This window comes from Thalassophryne amazonica, chromosome 5, assembly GCF_902500255.1.
Source record: "Thalassophryne amazonica chromosome 5, fThaAma1.1, whole genome shotgun sequence".
NCBI lineage: Eukaryota > Metazoa > Chordata > Actinopteri > Batrachoidiformes > Batrachoididae > Thalassophryne > Thalassophryne amazonica.
In genome coordinates this window covers 69,278,912-69,298,768 of record NC_047107.1, presented here as the reverse complement: position 1 = coordinate 69,298,768, position 19,857 = coordinate 69,278,912, and the positions used below count along the sequence as shown (strand labels likewise).

At 40.6% G+C, this 19,857-nt stretch overlaps 1 protein-coding gene across 4 annotated transcripts in view; it reads right to left on the bottom strand.

Moving 5' to 3' along the window:
• grid2 (glutamate receptor, ionotropic, delta 2) overlaps positions 1 to 19,857 on the bottom strand; it is a 2,248,146-nt gene that overhangs the window by 42,607 nt on the left and 2,185,682 nt on the right. The gene's annotated exons all lie outside the window — the stretch shown is intronic.

Here is a 19,857-nt window from a genome sequence, read left to right as displayed (position 1 = left end):
TACTAAGGTATATTTAAATATCTAAAAAGGAAGATTAAAATAGAAGAGTAGAAAAGAGTAGAGTAGAGCCACTTAGGTGCCTGGTCTTGAGAACCAGGGATGGTAGGTTGAAAAGCTTTTTTATCCCATGGGAACTCTCCCTACCCACCCAAGCGGCTCAAGAAAAAAGGATATATATAATAATAAATAATAAGACATAAGAAAGATAAGACATATATATAACTTATATTTAAATATTAAGGGTAATACACAACATATATAATAAATATGGTACTATATAATATACAGGAGTAGGTATTAAAATCTAAATATTAATACAGGAGAAGATTGTAGTATAGGTAATTTAGTATGTAGACTAGTAGTAAAATTTAATTATAGTTAGTAGGCTAAGCTATAAATCTGGTATTTTATTTTAGAAACAGAAGCTATGATGTAATGTGTATTGGTATCTATCTAAAGTAACTATGCTAGCATACTAAAGGAAATTAAAAGGCATAATCTATATGCTATCAAATGGAATCATGATGATGAAACTGCAAAATTCAATGAATTGTTACACAGCTTCAAAATATTTGATCGTACCTCATTCACATGGTGATTATTATATTGATTAGCTTATTGTTATCAGGGTTCTAGCTAGGACCATTTTAGTGCCGGGTAAATTATGTGATCGCGGCTCATAGCTTTGGGGGGCCGCGGACCACTGGATCCACAGCCCCCCGAAGCTATAGGGTTTTATACCACTAAAACATTCTTGGCAAGCCTTATTTTTACTAATTTTATGTGGTTTTAGATGCACTGATAAACAAAAAATTATATTTATGTTGTAATATTTGTAAGATCAAAGTTCTTTTTTGCATGTTTCTGTCAACGTCTACGTTAATAAATTCAATAATATTAAAAATGTTAAAACATTAATATTTAATGGACATAGCATTTACTCTCTTCTTCGAAAATGACACACAGTAGCTTTTAATCCATTGAAGCAGACAGTTTTTCTGTCATCCTGACAGTTTTTTTTTTTCAACAATTTGAGTGGGATTGCATTACTTTTTCTTGGACTGATTTGTCAAACCTGCTGTTTTAAATGAAAAACTTTCTGAGTCAGTTTTTCACTTTCCTCTTTCACTGACGCTGTGCCCCTACTCCTCTCTACCCCTTATCCCCCCCCCCCCCCCGATCTCTCTCACATCTGCTATTTTTCAAACGCAGAGGTTTTTGGAAAAACGAAACCTTTCAACTGTAAATAAACTAAATTCCTTAATGTATCTTCAGATACAGATACAGAAAGACCTCTGGATTAATGTAGGACTTTCATGGCGGGGTTAATTTTTTTTTCTTCAGCTCAGAGCAGAGACGCTGTTTTCAGCTGCTGCCCTTCACAGCTCTGTGACCACAGAATGCGCCGACTCTCTGATCTCTGCCGTTTGCGATTTGATACGAAGAAAATGAGAAATATATTTCTTATCACTTTAATGATTGGTTTAAAATGGCAAAACTATGACTCTATAAGCTTGAAATATAATCAAACTGGTACATTTTCAGCAACATTTCAGTTAATTTTTCAGAAATTCTGTGCTGGGAGGCACAGCCAGTTTGAATGCACTGCTTCATGCCATTTCATGACTGTACATCTGTGACCATCAGTGTTGTCACAGTTACTTTGAAAAAGTAATCCAATTACTGATTACTGATTACTCCTTGAAAAAGTAACTTAGTTACTTTACTGATTACTCAATTGTAAAAGTAGCTAAGTTAGATTACTAGTTACTTTTTTAGTTACTTTCCCCAGCTGCCGACAACAACCCTCTGACACCTCAACATGACAATGATACCTGTTTTGCCAAAACTCACTTTATAGTCACCCTTCCTTGACTTCAATGAAAATAAATACTTGTTTTATAAAAAGTAAAATAAAGACCTCTTTCTTGACCTCATATTTAACTGTTGACAGCACTGTAACAGTAAAACTTGCAATTTCTAACCTACATTGTTTATAAATGTAACTATTAAATTCTTTCTAACATTTAAATTCTCTCTAAACATTTTACTTGTCGAAATTGTTATTATTATAAGTAGTATTAGTAGTTGTAGTAAAAAAGGCTTCAAAACTGGACCTTTAATCTAGGTGTGTTGTGGGGGGGCCACATCCTTGCCCCACGCCCCCATTCCATCTGGATTCGCCCCTGCTTTGGCGTTTGAGCACAAAGAATGGATAACATTTATTTATGCAGAAAACCTGACCAGATTTACAAGTAAGAAAGTTTTATTGCGTTTTCACATCATGTGGTCCTCAGAAAGAGAGTTTAGGCGCATTTGAGTGGAAAATAGTGTTAGTTGTTGACGCAGCGCGGAGGATCAGCTGTTTTTAACAAGCAGATACGGAGCGGCTCAGCTCAGAATTCTAAATAAAGGAAGAAAAAAAGCATAAAAATGTCTTTGTAAAGCTCAGTGCAGGTGTGCTGTTGTCACCATGCTTTAAGAGGTGAGGACAAGTCGAACCCCAACCTCCTGCCCACAGACCAAGTTTAATGCTGCTATTGACCCATAATGCAAAAATAATAGTAGCGCACAGTGACTTGGAGAAGTAACTTTAATCTGATTACTGATTTGGAAAGATTAACGTGTTAGATTACTCGTTACTGAAAAACGTGGTCAGATTAGAGTAACGCGTTACTAAGTAACGCATCACTGGTGACCATGAGTCATATACAGAAACACAGAGGGATCATACTTGTATTGTTCACTTGATAAGCAGGATTAAATATTGGAAATTATGGTGTTTTTTATGGTGTGTATTTTTTAATTTGTTTTTCACAGCAGCAGCGCGATGTGGTGCAACATGTTCTAGTTGCTCGCACTGTGTTTGTGTTCACACGTTTTCATGGATAGATCACTTTGGCTGTTGCGCTGTGATTCGTCCTGATTTATACTTATTCGTGCTATGTGTGAAGGGGCCTTAAGAGTTTTCTTAGAATGATCTCACTAAGAACTACTTTTAGCCTTAGGATGCTTCATGGATATGGGCCCTGGCTTTTACTGAATTGCTGGATTTAGCCATCAGAGGCGGCTCTGTATGTGTTGAAAATTCTGAACTTGCAGAGAGATTCACTTATCTTGACAGTGACAACTGAGAAACAACTAAAAAGTGCTTTAAGGTGTCAGGAGGTTGGTGGACAGTTTGGTGATGCAAATACCTTTGCAGGAGAATGAAGGTCCAACTCTTGACGATCGTTTTGCTACCTGTTGTACCGTACTGTTGTGACACTTGGATGCTAAAGACCAGAGGTGGGATGAAGTCACCATCAAGTCACTCTCAAGTCATGAATCATGAGTCAGCTTGCAAACAGCTGGTGGTCATTATGACTTGAGACTTGACTTGGGACTTGCAGATTGATGACTTGAGAATGACTTGACAGTGACTTTGTCCCACCTCTGCTAAAGAGAGACCTAAGGTGACACCTGCATGTCTTTGGTATGAGGCCTGTTTTGAGGATACTTGGGTAACACTGAAATGACTTCATGTCAAATCAGTGGTTACTTCAGAGACGCAGATGAGAAGTATCACTTGCAATGTGAGGGAACATGTGGTGTGCCATATGGTGTGTGATCATGATCCAGCATACAACAGTGCATCAGTGTTGAGGAAGTGTTAAAGAAGGAGCAACGTGGGGATTAAGGACACTGCCCAAGGGACCTGAATGATTTTACGAGGGCTGTCAATAAAGTATAGGTCCTTTTTATTTTTTTCAAAAACTATATGGATTTCATTCATATGTTTTTACGTCAGACATGCTTGAACCCTCGTGCACATGCGTGAGTTTTTCCACGCCTGTCGGTGACGTCATTCGCCTGTGAGCACTCCTTGCGGGAGGAGTCGTCCAGCCCCTCGTCGGAATTCCTTTGTCTGAGAAGTTGCTGAGAGACTGGCGCTTTGTTTGATCAAAATTTTTTCTAAACCTGTGAGGCACATCGAAGTGGACACGGTTCGAAAAATTAAGCTGGTTTTCGGTGAAAAGTTTAACGGCTGATGAGAGATTTTGAGGTGATACTGTCGCTTTACGGACTTCCCACGGAGCAAGACGTCGCGCAGCGCTCTCAGGCGCTGTCGTCAGCCTGTTTCAAGCTGAAAACCTCCACATTTCAGGCTCTATTGATCCAGGACGCTGTGAGAGAACAGAGAAGTTTCAGAAGAAGTCGGTTTCAGCATTTTATCCGGATATTCCACTGTTAAAGGAGATTTTTTTAATGAAAGACGTGCGGGCAGATTGCAGCGTCGGCTGCAGCCGCTGCAACGCTCTGCCACAGGAAAAACACCTCTGTTGGAAGCCTTAAGGACAAGTTGGAACATGTCCAGCTGTTAAATAATTTCTCATATACTCACTCCACTGAAAGCCATTAAAAGCCGCCTGGATTTTACAAATGGTTATCAACACGGAGGTGTTTTTCCTGTGCCGCCGCACCGTGCCGGCTGCGTCCCGACGCGCGGCCCCGTCCGCACGTCTTTCATTAAAAAAATCTCCTTTAACAGTGGAATATCCGGATAAAATGCTGAAACCGACTTCTTCTGAAACTTCTCTGTTCTCTCACGACGTCCTGGATCTATAGAGCCTGAAATGTGGAGGTTTTCAGCTTGAAACAGGCTGACGACGGCGCCTGGGACCGCTGCGCGACGTCTCGCTCCGTGGGAAGTCCTTAAAGCGACAGTATCACCTCAAAATCTCTCATCAGCCGTTAAAATTTTCACCGAAAACCATCTTAATTTTTCGAACCGTGTCCACTTCGATGTGCCTCACAGGTTAGAAAAAATTTTGATCAAACAAAGCGCCAGTCTCTCAGCAACTTCTCAGACAAAGGAATTCCGACGAGGGGCTGGACGACTCCTCCCGCAAGGAGTGCTCACAGGCAAATGACGTCACCGACAGGCGTGGAAAAACTCACGCATGCGCACAAGAGTTCAAGCATGTCTGACGTAAAAACATATGAATGAAATCCATATAGTTTTTGAAAAAATAAAACGGACCTATACTTTATTGACAGACCTCGTATAGCCTCATGAGGATTCAGACAAAAGATCTTCTGGTCACAAGACCACCTATCTAACATCTAGACCATCACCATATTGACCTGGCTGTGGCAGATGTAGATGGCTACTTTTGGGAGGTGATTGCTAATCAGAATCCAGGTCAGTTTTGTAGTGTGGTGGATGTGGAGACACACAGCACGCTCCCACGCCTGACCTGATTAATGAATCAGCAGGAGATCAAATCTACAATGACCAAACACTCCTGTCCCAACAAAAGTCTGCCTGTCAAGTGGTTGAGAGGCAGGGCACGAGGCCACTGTACGCTGCCTAACTAATATGACTTAACTCAAAGGCTTTTTGCAGTGCACCATCTGTCTAGACTGCTAATTTGGCTGTTGCTATCTGCCCAATGGAAAAGCTAAAAAAAACAAAAAAAAAAACACAGCCAAATAAATCTGTACACATTCGCAAGCAGAGACGCACATGAACAGAGATCTAAATGTGAATACAATCAGTAAAAGGGTAAAAGGTCTGTGCACACAACGGTTTTGTAATGTTCTCTTTGTTCTGAGACAATGACAAAGCAACTTAACAAGAATGAGCAGGAGTTAATTAAAAAGTGTGTGTGTTATAGTCCTCACGAACAATCCACTATTACACCGTGTCTGATGGTGTTCGTGATAAAGTGCGAGAGAAGTCTGATGACTAATTTAATTTCCCCACAGCAGTGAGCTTTTCCCTGCACTCTTATCCAAAACTTTTTTTTTTTTTTGCTTTATTTCTGTGTGAATATGTAAAACAGGGAAAGTTAGATGGGTTTCTTAGCTCTTTTCTTCCTTCGGGGGCAGTTAGCATTTTTTTTCCAGGTGTCATCAGTCACCACATAGTTGCCTAAGGTGTCAGGAAATAGATCATAATCCACGCTGAGTACAGCGGCAACTACGATACATTTCAGTTCAGTACATTAGTGTCCGCATATGCACGTTAACATCTAATTAAATGCATCAGCATCACATACTGGCAGGCATTGGGAATTACTGATTGCATGTATCTGATCTGTTTTTTTTTTTTTTGTGTTCCTTCCTATTGCAGCTACAGAGAAAAAAAACATGCTATCTAATTATGGATATATTTTGTAGAAATGAAGATTATTTTCTGTGTTGCACTAATGTTTGCACAAGCACACAAAAGATCACTCGCCATGCTGATCTTGAGTAACACAGAGGGAAAGTTACTGCTGCAGGCCCTGGACAGTGTGCAGGGGACAGTGTCCTCAAGCCAGAATGCTGCAGACTGAATACTATAAGTGCTTTCTTTTCTGATGCAACCTCAGCTGTTTCATACCTGATGAGTTATTTATATTTTTTATTTTATTTTTTACCACGTACAGTTCAACTCAAGCCACTATAGACAAGTAAGATCTCTAGACATTACCCGCCACATGGACAAGTGCATTGGAGACAGCGATAAAGCAAAACTCCCTCAGGTTATTATTTATTTATTTTTTTGATTATATGAAAAAACCTCAAGCAGGCCAGACTCGTAGGGGTGACAAAATGTCATGGTCATACTTCTGAGACAAAAAGTACAATACAAAATTGACAGAACAATCAATGACAGAGATGTTGCAGCTACAACATTATACGAGGTCTATTAGATAATAAACCGACCCTTTTATTTTTTTTTAACTATATGGATTTGAATGATGTGCGATTACACCAATCATGCTTGAACCCTCGTGCGCATGCGTGAGGCGCGCGTTGCTTTATCAAAATTTTTTCTGGACCTGTGAGGAATATCCGAGTGGACACTATTCGAGAAACTAAGCTGGTTTTCAGTGAAAAGTTTAACGGCTGATGAGAGATTATGGGGTGTTTCTGTCGGTGTAAGGACTTCCCACGGAGCGGGACGTCGTGCAGCGCTTCCAGGCGCCGTCGTTGGTCTGTTTTGACCTGAAAACATCCTAATTTAAGGCTTAATTCACCCAGGACGTCGTGAGAGTACAGAGAAGATTCAGAACAGGCCGGCATGAGGACTTTATCCGGACATTCCCCTGTTTAAGGACATTTTTTAATGAAAGACCTGTGCGCAAATTCGCAGTCGTTTCCGTAACGACTCGGCAAATCTGTGTGCGCCGCGACAGGAAAAACACCTCCGTGTTGAAAACCATTTGTAAAATTCAGGCGGCTTTTGATGGCTTTCAACAAGTGAGTAACTGAGAAATTGTTTAACAGCTTGGGCATGTTCCAACTTGCCCGTTAAGGTTTCCAACGGAGGTGTTTTTCCTGTCGCGACCCCCCGCGGTCGGGTCCGGCCCGACATGCGACTCTGCCCGCACGTTCTTTCATTACAAAATGTCCGTTAACAATGGAATGTCCGAATAAACTCCTCATGCCGACTTCTTCTGAAAGTTCTCTGTTCTCTGACGACTTCCTGGGTCAACAGAGCCTGAAATGTGGAAGTTTTCAACTTGAAACGGCGAGACGCTGCCACCTCGAAGCGCAGATCGCCGTCAGGCGCCGTGGGCCGTCCTTACGGCGACACTACCAGACCAAAATCTCTCATCAGCCGTTAAAATTTTTACCAAAAACCAGCTGAATTTATCAAATGGTGTCCACTCAGTTGTGCCTTACAGTTTTGAAAAAATTTTGATCAAACAAAGCAGCAGTCTCTGAGCCATTCCTAAACAATGAAAAAAATCGACGAGAGGGTGGGTGACTCCTCACTCAAAGACTGCCCACAGGCGAATGACGTAACCGACAGGCGTGAAAAAACTCTCGCATGCCCACGAGGGTTCAAGCATGTCTGATGTAATCACACGTGATTCAAATCCATATGGTTTTTGAAAAAAATAATAAGGTCGGATACTTTTCTAATAGACCTCGTATTGTAACAAGTCAGAGGCAAATCTACGTGGAAAGGGAGCGTGGGTGGGGTCTGGGGGGGGGGGGGGGGGGGTTGCGCTCTGCTCCCCACAACAGCCTCAGATTAAAGGTCCAGTTTTGAAGACATTTTTTTCATACTATTACTACAAATACTACTTGCTGTAATAATAATAATAATAATAATAATAATTTCAACAATTAAAATCTTTATAAAGAATTTTAAATGTTAGAAAGAATTTAATAGTTACATTTATAAACAATGTTGTTAGAAATGGTAAGTTTTACTATTGCAGTTAAATATGAGGTCAAGAAAGACTGACTTTATTTTTTATAAAACAAGTATTTACATTCATTGAAGTCAAGAAAGGGTGACTAGGAAATGAGTATTGGCAAAACCGGTTATCATTTTCATGTTGAAGTGGCGGGGGGGGGGGGGGGGGGTGTTGTCAGTAGCTGCTGAAAGCAATTAATAAAGTAACTAGCAATCTAACTTAGTTCCTTTTAAAACTGAGTAATCAGTAAAGTAACAAAGTTACTTTTTCAAGGAGTAATCAGTAATTGGATTACTTTTTCAAAGTAACTGTGGCAACACTGAACAATATATTGTATTGATTGTTTTGATGCCAGATGAGTCACTGAAGAAAGAGATCTTCCATGCTTCACGAAAAACATTTTTTCAAGATGCCCCTTCATCTAGCAATGTGAGTTCTGAAGTTCAAGTGTTCCAGACCTAAGTGTAGCCTGCATGCATACTGATATAAATACTCACCCATTCATCCATCAAATAAGAGTTCATTCCACACATATTCAAAATTTATTCTGTTATTTAAAAATAGAAAAATGACTATTGTTCATATATGTTGCTTGGAATTTTTTTTGAGACACTGACAATTTATTTATTTTTTTATCTAAAAATACACTGACAAAATAACCAAATACAGGTTAATGAAAACACACAATCAGTGTAAATGAGGCGCAAATGGTTTGTCTGCTTGGAAGGTTGTCAAAAATTGTGTTGTCTCGATCAAAGAGTTTATGCTTTGCTACTATTTGTTTGTCAGCAGGACATCTATTAATCAGATGTAAAACGATATTTTAATCACATGACATTGGGATTTGTTTAAATCTTATACTTTTTCTTTCCACAGGTAACTTGTAACTTTACTTGCATAAATTTGAAACTGACAATACTGTTGTGTGTCAACATCAAGACCGTGTATCAATTGCCTGCCGGAGCGAAATAGTGTAAAGTGTGTGTTTAATGTCATTTAGTTCCAGGGTACTGTGTGTCTTTTGATGGCCCGTGTATAACAGTGGGTATCTTTGTACAGTACAACAGCATGTGTTCGTCTCCACGCATTAACCACCACGCATTAACTACACATTCCACTTATAAACATGAGTATGTTGTGTGCATACAGTATGAGTTTTTTTTTTTGGCGTGCACATATTTATTTCTACCAATCAGCCGATGTGCTGTGAGATGCATTACCCTGCATGTACAATGAGTTATAGCTGTGCTTTAAGATCGCTGGCTTTGACCGGGAAGATCAACAATGACTTTAAACACTCCCACTGGCAGATAAAGCAAATGAGCAAGTGCTGCCAGTGGAGCAGTGGGGGAGCAACTGCTGTGCATCTCTGAGTGTACATTTCAGAGGGTGCACTCTGTATCTGCCTCCCAGTTCTCTCTGCAGTCAGTGGCCGTTACTGTGTGGACGAGATGTTGCTATGGCAACACTTTGGCAGCTGCCTTGATGGTAGGATGATTGCACATTATTAGTTGACTCAAGATGGAAAAAATAAGAATCCCCACGGCGGTTTGTATTACAGGGAAGGAGCAAGGCACAGAAGAAATGAAGAAAGGGAGAACGAAAATGTCAGTGATGGCAGAAGGCTGTATGGTTCCGATGAGAGACAGCGAATCGGAATGTAAGGGCCCTGTCCCTCTGGCATTTAGGAGGATTTGCGGATGGAATGCGCACACAAGTGGCCCACATCCGCCAAACAACCGCAATAACCGTGTAACATTCCTGTATGAGTCGGCCGCCATCCGAACACGTCAGTGATCATCCGTAGAGGCACGCATGTCCGCAGCCGGGATTTTTGAGCGGCTCAAAAATCCTGCTGCGGATGAGATCCGCATCACTGCCTGAACACATACTGAAGACATATGCAGGACATACACAACCAACGCGCCGCATATCCCCTGTCATCCGCTGATATCCGCAACCGACGGGTTGGCGCGGCTTGGCGGCGGACCGGGACAGCGTGCAAAACAGATATGACCCGTGCGCAGCACGGCCACATCACGGTTGCAAATGGTATGTCGTGCATGCAGACAGAGTGGGCACGAATGAAGCGAGTGCATCACGGCCACTGTGCCCCTCATGGGGGCGCCTCCGCGGTCGCCTTCGCTTCTCTTCCCTGTTATATCCGCTTTTCTTCCTCATGTATTCGCTGATCCACCCCGGGACATTTGTCATTTCCGCCCACCTTTGTTGCGGATGCTCAGCTTTTGTCTCCTCATTTCATGCGCAAATCCTCCTAAACGCCAGTGGGACAGGGCCCTAAAGAAAAAAACAAAAGTACTGCATATTTAGCATATATAGTACATGGCATCTTCTTGGTTGAAATATACTCAGCTAGGAATACAGGAACGTATGTGAATAAGTAGCCTTTAGTTTTTATTTATTTATGTGTCTTACTGATGCTCGGCATAAAAGTAAAAGATTTTGTTGAAAACATCCCGATCACCTACAAAATTCAGTGGAGTCATCCATGCCCTAATATGTATCTGTGGTGCAAATTTGGTGACAATCTGTGAAGTAGTTTTGACGTAATCATTCAAAGCTTACATAAAGTGAAATCTTGATTCAGAAACTGGATACGGATCAAGATCACCTTCACAATTCAATGGAGTCTTCCATGGGCTAATATGTATATATATTGAAAATTTTGTCAAAATCCATGCAGTAGTTTTGAAGTAATCCTGCTAACAGTAATCCTTCAAAGCCTATATGAAGTGAAACTTAATCCAGAATCCAGATCTGGATCAACGTTTCCTTGGTATATTCCTTGGTATATATCTTTTTGTGGTGAAAATTTTATCAAAATCTATGCAGTAATTTTGACGTAATCTTGAAAACAGACAGACAAATAAATACATAAATGAATAAATGCCGATGATTTTATTACATCCTTGCAGGTGTTTCAGATTCAGACAACTTTATTGATACCTAAAAGGCAATTCATTATGCACCCAATTACCTCAGACAAATATACAGCAATTAATCCACAATTATTACTAGTTGAATGTAATAATGGCCCACATCAGAATTAAAACAACCACACATATACATTGGATTGAAACTTTGAAACAGTCCGTCATCCGAATTGAGGAAATGGGAGTGTGGGGGAGCCACAGCAACATGTGGTCGTGAAGCCAGCTTGGGGGGTGGGGGAGCTGCTGCAGCTAAAGCTGCGCTGTGCCCTGGAGGGGAAAGGGAGTGGTGTGAGCGGGGGGCGGCTGGGATGGGGTGGGGGATGGGGACAGGAACACAAAGGAGGAGTAGGGGGTGGGACCATGCGTATCAGTCACTGTCCATGTGTGAGTGGCAGATGAGTTAAGTTTATGTCTGTCCGTGTGGATTGACTGGAGTTGCAAAAGATAAGAAGGCAGCTGAGTGGTTCACCAAGTAATAACTGCAGCACCATCAGTACATCTAATCTCACCAAAATATTGATAACTGATAATTATTGCTAACATACAAATAAAATCATACTAAAATTTCATTCAATGGAAACACTGGCGCTCTGTCTTTGTGGATTATCAGGTAGTACACTTAACTGCACAGTAAGTCAAATTCTGTCAGATATTTGTGAAAATACATTGGTGCAAACATGTTTATTTCCTCTGCAAAGTCGAACATTTTAACCCGGAGTTCTATGAGGACTGACTCACTTTTCGAGGCAGCCTGAAGTGGGCACTCAAACAATTTCAGGTTTTGGCACATCCTCATTGGCTTCATTTTTCAGCAGCAGAGGTTGCTGTTTGCATACATCCTCAAGTGCTCTCTTATTAGAATCATCTTTAATATACATCAAGCATAATGTGATGGTTCAATGAATTTCTGAAGGGTCTGGATACACCTCTTCAGGCTTTCTCAGAAGTGTTAAGACAGCACATAAAAAGCATTTTAAAGTCTCCCAGAAGCTGATATAAAATGTTTGTTCTCTTATTCTTTTTTTCTTAAACAAATATTCTTCTGTCACCTGTGGAGCAAACAGAATTTCATGTTGGGAGACAGTGAAAAATGTAAGCTGTGGCAAAATGAGAGCTAGAAAGAGAGAACATGAAGACAGAGAGAATTTGTGGAACAAGGAAAGATGGAAATTTGAATGAGAATATGAGAAAAAGCCTCCTTGAATTCACTCTTTATAGCTGGCTGACAGCAAAACCCATGCAATAGAGGGAGAGGACAGGTGAGAAAGAAAAGAAGACTCGACAGACAAAGAGCAAGGAGGAGAAAAGACAATGGCTGAGTATGAGTGAACACAGGAAGAATGTCAAGTGGAATGAACAGAGAGGGAGATGGTGTTATGACAGAGGTGTTATGCTAAAATGGGTTTGTTGCTCTGACAAGACTGCTGGCTGTCAGCTCCTTAAATGAGAACAGCACTTGGTTGACAGCTCAGTTACTAGTTTAACACAAAGCTGGCAAAATCAGCAGATGGCAACTATCTCACTGATGTTGCACTCACTGGAAAAGGTGTTGGAGAATAATGTTGATCTCATGAAGTCGAAAACAAGTCACTTCATTATAGTTTTGATGACTGCGGGGTTAGAACAGTTCAAGAATCCATTCTTAAAGCATGGAGAATGTGAGTGGTTTTTTAAATAAGGGAAATACAATGATGGAAACATACCTAATGCAAATACTGTATAAATATAATGGAAATACATATACAGTGACATATGTGATTCTGGTGACTTATTTTCTGGACCAGGTATTAGCTAAATTTGACATTTTCTTATATTTCTATTTGACAAACAGAGGAAAATTATGTTATCTGGACACGTTCTGATCATGTCAACTTCAACTCAACTTCAACTTTTTTTTTTATATAGCGCCAAATCACAACAAACAGTTGCCCCAAGGCGCTTTATATTGTAAGGCAAGGCCATACAATAATTATGAAAAACCCCAACGGTCAAAACGACCCCCTGTGAGCAAGCACTTGGCAACAGTGGGAAGGAAAAACTCCCTCTTAACAGGAAGAAACCTCCAGCAGAACCAGGCTCAGGGAGGGGCAGTCTTCTGCTGAGACTGGTTGGGGCTGAGGGAAAGAACCAGGAAAAAGACATGCTGTGGAGGGGGGCAGAGATCGATCACTAATGATTAAATGCGGAGTGATGCATACAGAGCAAAAAGAGAAAGAAACAGTGCATCATGGGAACCCCCCCACAGTCTACGTCTAAAGCAGCATAACCAAGGGATAGTCCAGGGTCACCCGATCCAGCCCTAACTATAAGCCTTAGCGAAAAGGAAAGTTTTAAGCCTAATCTTAAAAGTAGAGAGGGTATCTGTCTCCCTGATCTGAATTGGGAGCTGGTTCCACAGGAGAGGAGCCTGAAAGCTGAAGGCTCTGCCTCCCATTCTACTCTTACAAACCCTAGGAACTACAAGTAAGCCTGCAGTCTGAGAGCGAAGCGCTCTATTAGGGTGATATGGTACTACGAGGTCCCTAAGATAAGATGGGACCTGATTATTCAAAACCTTATAAGTAAGAAGAAGAATTTTAAATTCTATTCTAGAATTAACAGGATGCCAATGAAGAGAGGCCAACACGGGTGAGATATGCTCTCTCCTGCTAGTCCCCGTCAGTACTCTAGCTGCAGCATTTTGAATTAACTGAAGGCTTTTTAGGGAACTTTTAGGACAACCTGATAATAAAGAATTACAATAGTCCAGCCTAGAGGAAATAAATGCATGAATTAGTTTTTCAGCATCACTCTGAGACAAGACCTTTCTGATTTTAGAGATATTGCGTAAATGCAAAAAGGCAGTCCTACATATTTGTTTAATATGCGCTTTGAATGACATATCCTGATCAAAAATGACTCCAAGATTTCTCACAGTATTACTAGAGGTCAGGGAAATGCCATCCAGAGTAAAGATCTGGTTAGACACCATGCTTCTAAGATTTGTGGGGCCAAGTACAATAACTTCAGTTTTATCTGAGTTTAAAAGCAGGAAATTAGAGGTCATCCATGTCTTTATGTCTGTAAGACAATCCTGCAGTTTAGCTAATTGGTGTGTGTCCTCTGGCTTCATGGATAGATAAAGCTGGGTATCATCTGCGTAACAATGAAAATTTAAGCAATACCGTCTAATAATACTGCCCAAGGGAAGCATGTATAAAGTGAATAAAATTGGTCCTAGCACAGAACCTTGTGGAACTCCATAATTAACTTTAGTCTGTGAAGAAGATTCCCCATTTACATGAACAAACTGTAATCTATTAGACAAATATGATTCAAACCACCGCAGCGCAGTGCCTTTAATACCTATGACATGCTCTAATCTCTGTAATAAAATTTTATGGTCAACAGTATCAAAAGCAGCACTGAGGTCCAACAGAACAAGCACAGAGATAAGTCCACTGTCCGAAGCCATAAGAAGATCATTTGTAACCTTCACTAATGCTGTTTCTGTACTATGATGAATTCTAAAACCTGACTGAACCTCTTCAAATAGACCATTCCTCTGCAGGTGATCAGTTAGCTGTTTTACAACTACCCTCTCAAGAATCTTTGAGAGAAAAGGAAGGTTGGAGATTGGCCTATAATTAGCTAAAATAGCTGGGTCAAGTGATGGCTTTTTAAGTAATGGTTTAATTACTGCCACCTTAAAAGCCTGTGGTACATAGCCAACTAACAAAGATAAGTTGATCATATTTAAGATTGAAGCATTAAATAATGGTAGGACTTCCTTGAGCAGCCTGGCAGGAATGGGGTCTAATAAACATGTTGATGGTTTGGATGAAGTAACTAATGAAAATAACTCAGACAGAACAATCGGAGAGAAAGAGTCTAACCAAATACCGGCATCACTGAAAGCAGCCAAAGATAACGATACATCTTTGGGATGGTTATGAGTAATTTTTTCTCTAATAGTCAAAATTTTGTTAGCAAAGAAAGTCATGAAGTCATTACTAGTTAAAGTTAATGGAATACTCAGCTCAATAGAGCTCTGACTCTTTGTCAGCCTGGCTACAGTGCTGAAAAGAAACCTGAGGTTGTTCTTATTTTCTTCAATTAGTGATGAGTAGAAAGATGTCCTAGCTTTACGGAGGGCTTTTTTATAGAGCAACAAACTCTTTTTCCAGGCTAAGTGAAGATCTTCTAAATTAGTGAGACGCCATTTCCTCTCCAACTTACGGGTTATCTGCTTTAAGCTACGAGTTTGTGAGTTATACCACGGAGTCAGACACTTCTGATTTAAAGCTCTCTTTTTCAGAGGAGCTACAGCATCCAAAGTTGTCTTCAATGAGGATGTAAAACTATTGACGAGATACTCTAACTCCCTTACAGAGTTTAGGTAGCTACTCTGCTCTGTGTTGGTATATGACAATAGAGAACATAAAGAAGGAATCTTGAAGAAATGTGTAACCAATATACACATTTCAATTATGTAAATCCAACAGACGTCTGTTTTCAGTGTTGTTCTGGTGGCTTATTTTGTGTACAAGTATTAGCCAGATTTGACAAGGCATTATTCATTTATGTTCTAAGAAGTCAACCGTTAAATTCTAGCGAAGGTACTTGTCAAGCACAAACGTAAATACAGGCATGGCCTCTTTAGGTTTTGTTTATTTTTACAAAGCGTTTCATTCAGTTAATCAGGCTACTCTGTGAGACATCTAGAGAATATGAAGACACTTGCTCTATCGTAATTGCATCGATAGTTAAGTTTAAATCACAAGGTCTATTTTTAGTACTGAAAACAATACATTTGGTTTTAGAAATATTCAGAACCAGTTTATTCTCCTTAACCCAATTAATAATAACACTGAGTTGAGTTTGTAAATTTTGACCAAGATTAGTGATTGAATAAGATGCACAAAACAGAGTTACATCATCCGCATATAATACTACATCCACAGTCATAGGATCATTAGGCAGATCATTTACAAACCTGAAAATAAGAGTGGACCGAAACAGCTACACTGTGGCATACCACACAATGTGTTTTCAATTAGAAAAACTTAATTACATCAAACACAGCTGTAAAGTCTAAAAATACGGCACCCACTAGTTTTCTGTCATCCATGTCTGTTAACCACTGATCCACCATGTGCACTAATGCAGTACTAGTTGAATAACCAAGTCTGTAGGCATGTTGTGAATTCATAAGCAGATCATTTGTCACAAAGTATTGCAACATTTGGTCAAACAGTAACTTTTCAAATATTTTACTTAAAACAGGGAGAATATGAATTGGTCTGCAGTTAGAGGCGGTGAACCCTAATTTTCCATCCTTTAGTAAAGGTACAATTTTAGAACTTTTTTGGGCTTCTCCATCAGCTGGAGTACTCAACACTGCATGCTGGATTATGTTCAGAGAAAACTGCTTCATGGATAAAATGTCATAACTGACATCCCTCAAAATGCAAGTGATGTTCCTCATCTGGCTCTCCCTAAGTAACCAAGTCTTTGGAACAGAGCGATTACAGCAATACCCAAGAATCCTCAAAAGAGACTTAGTACCAAACCCCATCCAATCTTCGGTGAATAGAGTTACTATTTGCACTGTAAATTACTCCTGCATTTGGTGGCAATAGATAAATAAATAATAAAAAGGTATAAGAACGTATCAGCTACGAATCTACTTTACCTGTGCTGTAGTCACAGACTTTCTTATTTGTAAAACTCTGTTTTACCACTTTGGCAAGCAGACCAAGTCTGTATCAGTCAGGAGCAGGGAGGTTCAGCAGCAGCAGAGTCAACAAAGTGCACCTCCACCAAATCTTATCCATGTGTTTAGTAGAAGTTCACAGTGTATTACATTCACCCATAGACACATACGAGGTCTATTAGAAAAGTATCCGACCTTATTATTTTTTTCAAAAACCATATGGATTTGAATCACGTGTGATTACATCAGACATGCTTGAACCCTCGTGGGCATGCGAGAGTTTTTTCACGCCTGTCGGTTACGTCATTCGCCTGTGGGCAGTCTTTGAGTGAGGAGTGGCCCACCCTCTCGTCGATTTTTTCATTGTTTAGGAATGGCTCAGAGACTGCTGCTTTGTTTGATCAAAATTTTTTCAAAACTGTAAGGCACAACTGAGTGGACACCATTCGATAAATTCAGCTGGTTTTCGGTAAAAATTTTAACGGCTGATGAGAGATTTTGGTCTGGTAGTGTCGCCGTAAGGACGGCCCACAGTGCTTGACGGCGATCTGCGCTTTGAGGCGGCAGCGTCTCGCCGTTTCAAGTTGAAAACTTCCACATTTCAGGCTCTGTTGACCCAGTTAAGTCATCAGAGAACAGAGAACTTTCAGAAGAAGTCAGGAGTTTATTCGGACATTCCATTGTTAATGGACATTTTGTAATGAAAGAACGTGCGGGCAGAGTCGCATGTCGGGCCGGACCCGACCGCGGGGGGTCGCGACAGGAAAAACACCTCCGTTGGAAACCTTAACGGGCAAGTTGGAACATGCCCAAGCTGTTAAACAATTTCTCAGTTACTTACTTGTTGAAAGCCATCAAAAGTCGCCTGAATTTTACAAATGGTTCTCAAACACGTAGGTGTTTTTCCTGTCGCGGCGCACACAGTGCGCACACGTCTTTCATTAAAAAATGTCCTTAAACAGTGGAATGTCCGCATAAAGTCCTCATGCCGGCCTCTTCTGAATCTTCTCTGTTCTCTCATGACGTCCTGGGTGAATTAAGCCTTAACTTAGGATATTTTCAGGTCGAAACAGGCCGACGACGGTGCCTGGAAGCGCTGCACGATGTCCCGCTCCATGGGAAGGCCTTACACCGACACAAACACCCCATAATCTCTCATCAGCCGTTAAACTTTTCACCGAAAACCAGCTTATTTTCTCGAATAGTGTCCACTCGGATATTCCTCACAGGTCCAGAAAAAATTTTGATAAAGCAACGCGCGCCGTCTCGAGCAGCGTGTGAAACAAAGGAATTCAGCCAAGAGGGCGGGACCACATCTCACTCAAGGCCTGCCCACAGGGAAATGACGTCACCGACACGCGTGAAAAAACTCATGCATGCGCACGAGGGTTCAAGCATGATTGGTGTAATCGCACGTCATTCAAATCCATATAGTTAAAAAAAAATAAAAGGGTCAGTTTATTATCTAATAGACCTCAGAAATACCCTGAGCCTGAAAAGCAATTTATTCAACTGGAAAACCTCACACAGAGAAATAATATTTTTGCATTTGTGGTGCATATTTACCACTTACATTGGTGGAGTGTTAATGCTTTCATCAGGGTGTTTGTATGACTGATTTGTGAGCAGGATAACTGATGAAAGGCTGAACTAAGCTTAATAAATGTTGATACACAGCTGAATATTATAGAAAAAACAAACAAAAATGTAGGTCGCGTTTAGCATGACTTTTGATTATTTTGCACTTTTTAACATCAACAGTATTCGCCCTACTGATGTTTCAAAGCCCGCAAAACCTCGGAGAGGTCACCGCTCTGCGAGATCTCAGTAACATTGAGAACTGCATTGAGACGCTCTGATAGGGCTGCACTTTAACTGCTGCACACGGACAACACCATTAACATCGCAACATAAAACTATTTTTATATTGTGCCTAAAACTCTCATGAATATATTCTCTGGGTTTATAGACGTTGTTATTGCGTTTATTTTATGTAAACATGTGAGAATCACAGGCTGTCTCTCCGTTATTTTTAATGGGAGCTGCTGTGAGCTACGCTCGCTTCCTGATCATGTCGTTCTGGGGGAAAGTGAAGTTTACTCTTTATTGTTGATTATTGTTGATTATTGACTTGATTATTGTTCTTTACAACACTGTTTGTCCTCTTTGTTCCAGACTAATATATATAATATGTCTGAAATTCTGTTTGCGTTTATTAAATTCCACGCAGATTAAACGTAGCAGACACGGATTATTCATTATAACTGTTTTAGCAAGTTTTCAAGGTATCATGCATGCAGTCTCTTATTGACATGACGAAAAGCATACAAAATTACATTTTTGTACTATAATATTCATTTACAATTGTCATCATGTGGATTCTCTATGTTGTTTGACTGCAGCAACTCTCTGGCATGCAAGGGATTATGGGATACGTCAATAGGGTGAATTCCAAATACAAGGATGTCTTCAAATTGTTTTCTGCCAAAGATCCACAACAATCTTGTAGTTTGACACAGTACACTGGGTTGTATACTGATGACCTGGGTGGGTTGGAGTTCCTACTGGACATTTGCCTCAAATGTCCTCGGTCCCACTGTGAAGAGGGTTTGCGGGGAGAGATCTCTGTATGAGGACGTTTCAGTGAAAACGAACCCTAGCTAAAAACTCCACAAAGCAAATATGGAAAAGTCGAAAAATGGCAAATTGTACTGGCCGGATGTCTCCCAGGATAAAAAGGTCCCCAAATCACGCCTAGGCACCAGGGTGTGTGAGGAAAGTAATGGTGCAACTTCTCTTAGTGCTGCAGGGAATGATCTCCCCTGCGAGAGCACTCAACTGGATAACCCATCAGATCAGCATAGCTCTGATCCTGGACTCCAGCAGCAACAGCCTCAAAGGCCAAAAAGAAATCTACGAAAATACGCCACTGTTACTTGGACCATTGAAGAGAAGAAAACAATCTTCTACTGCTTCGCTTACTCAAGACATGAGAAGTGGGGCAGGAGAAAAAAGGCAGTATTTG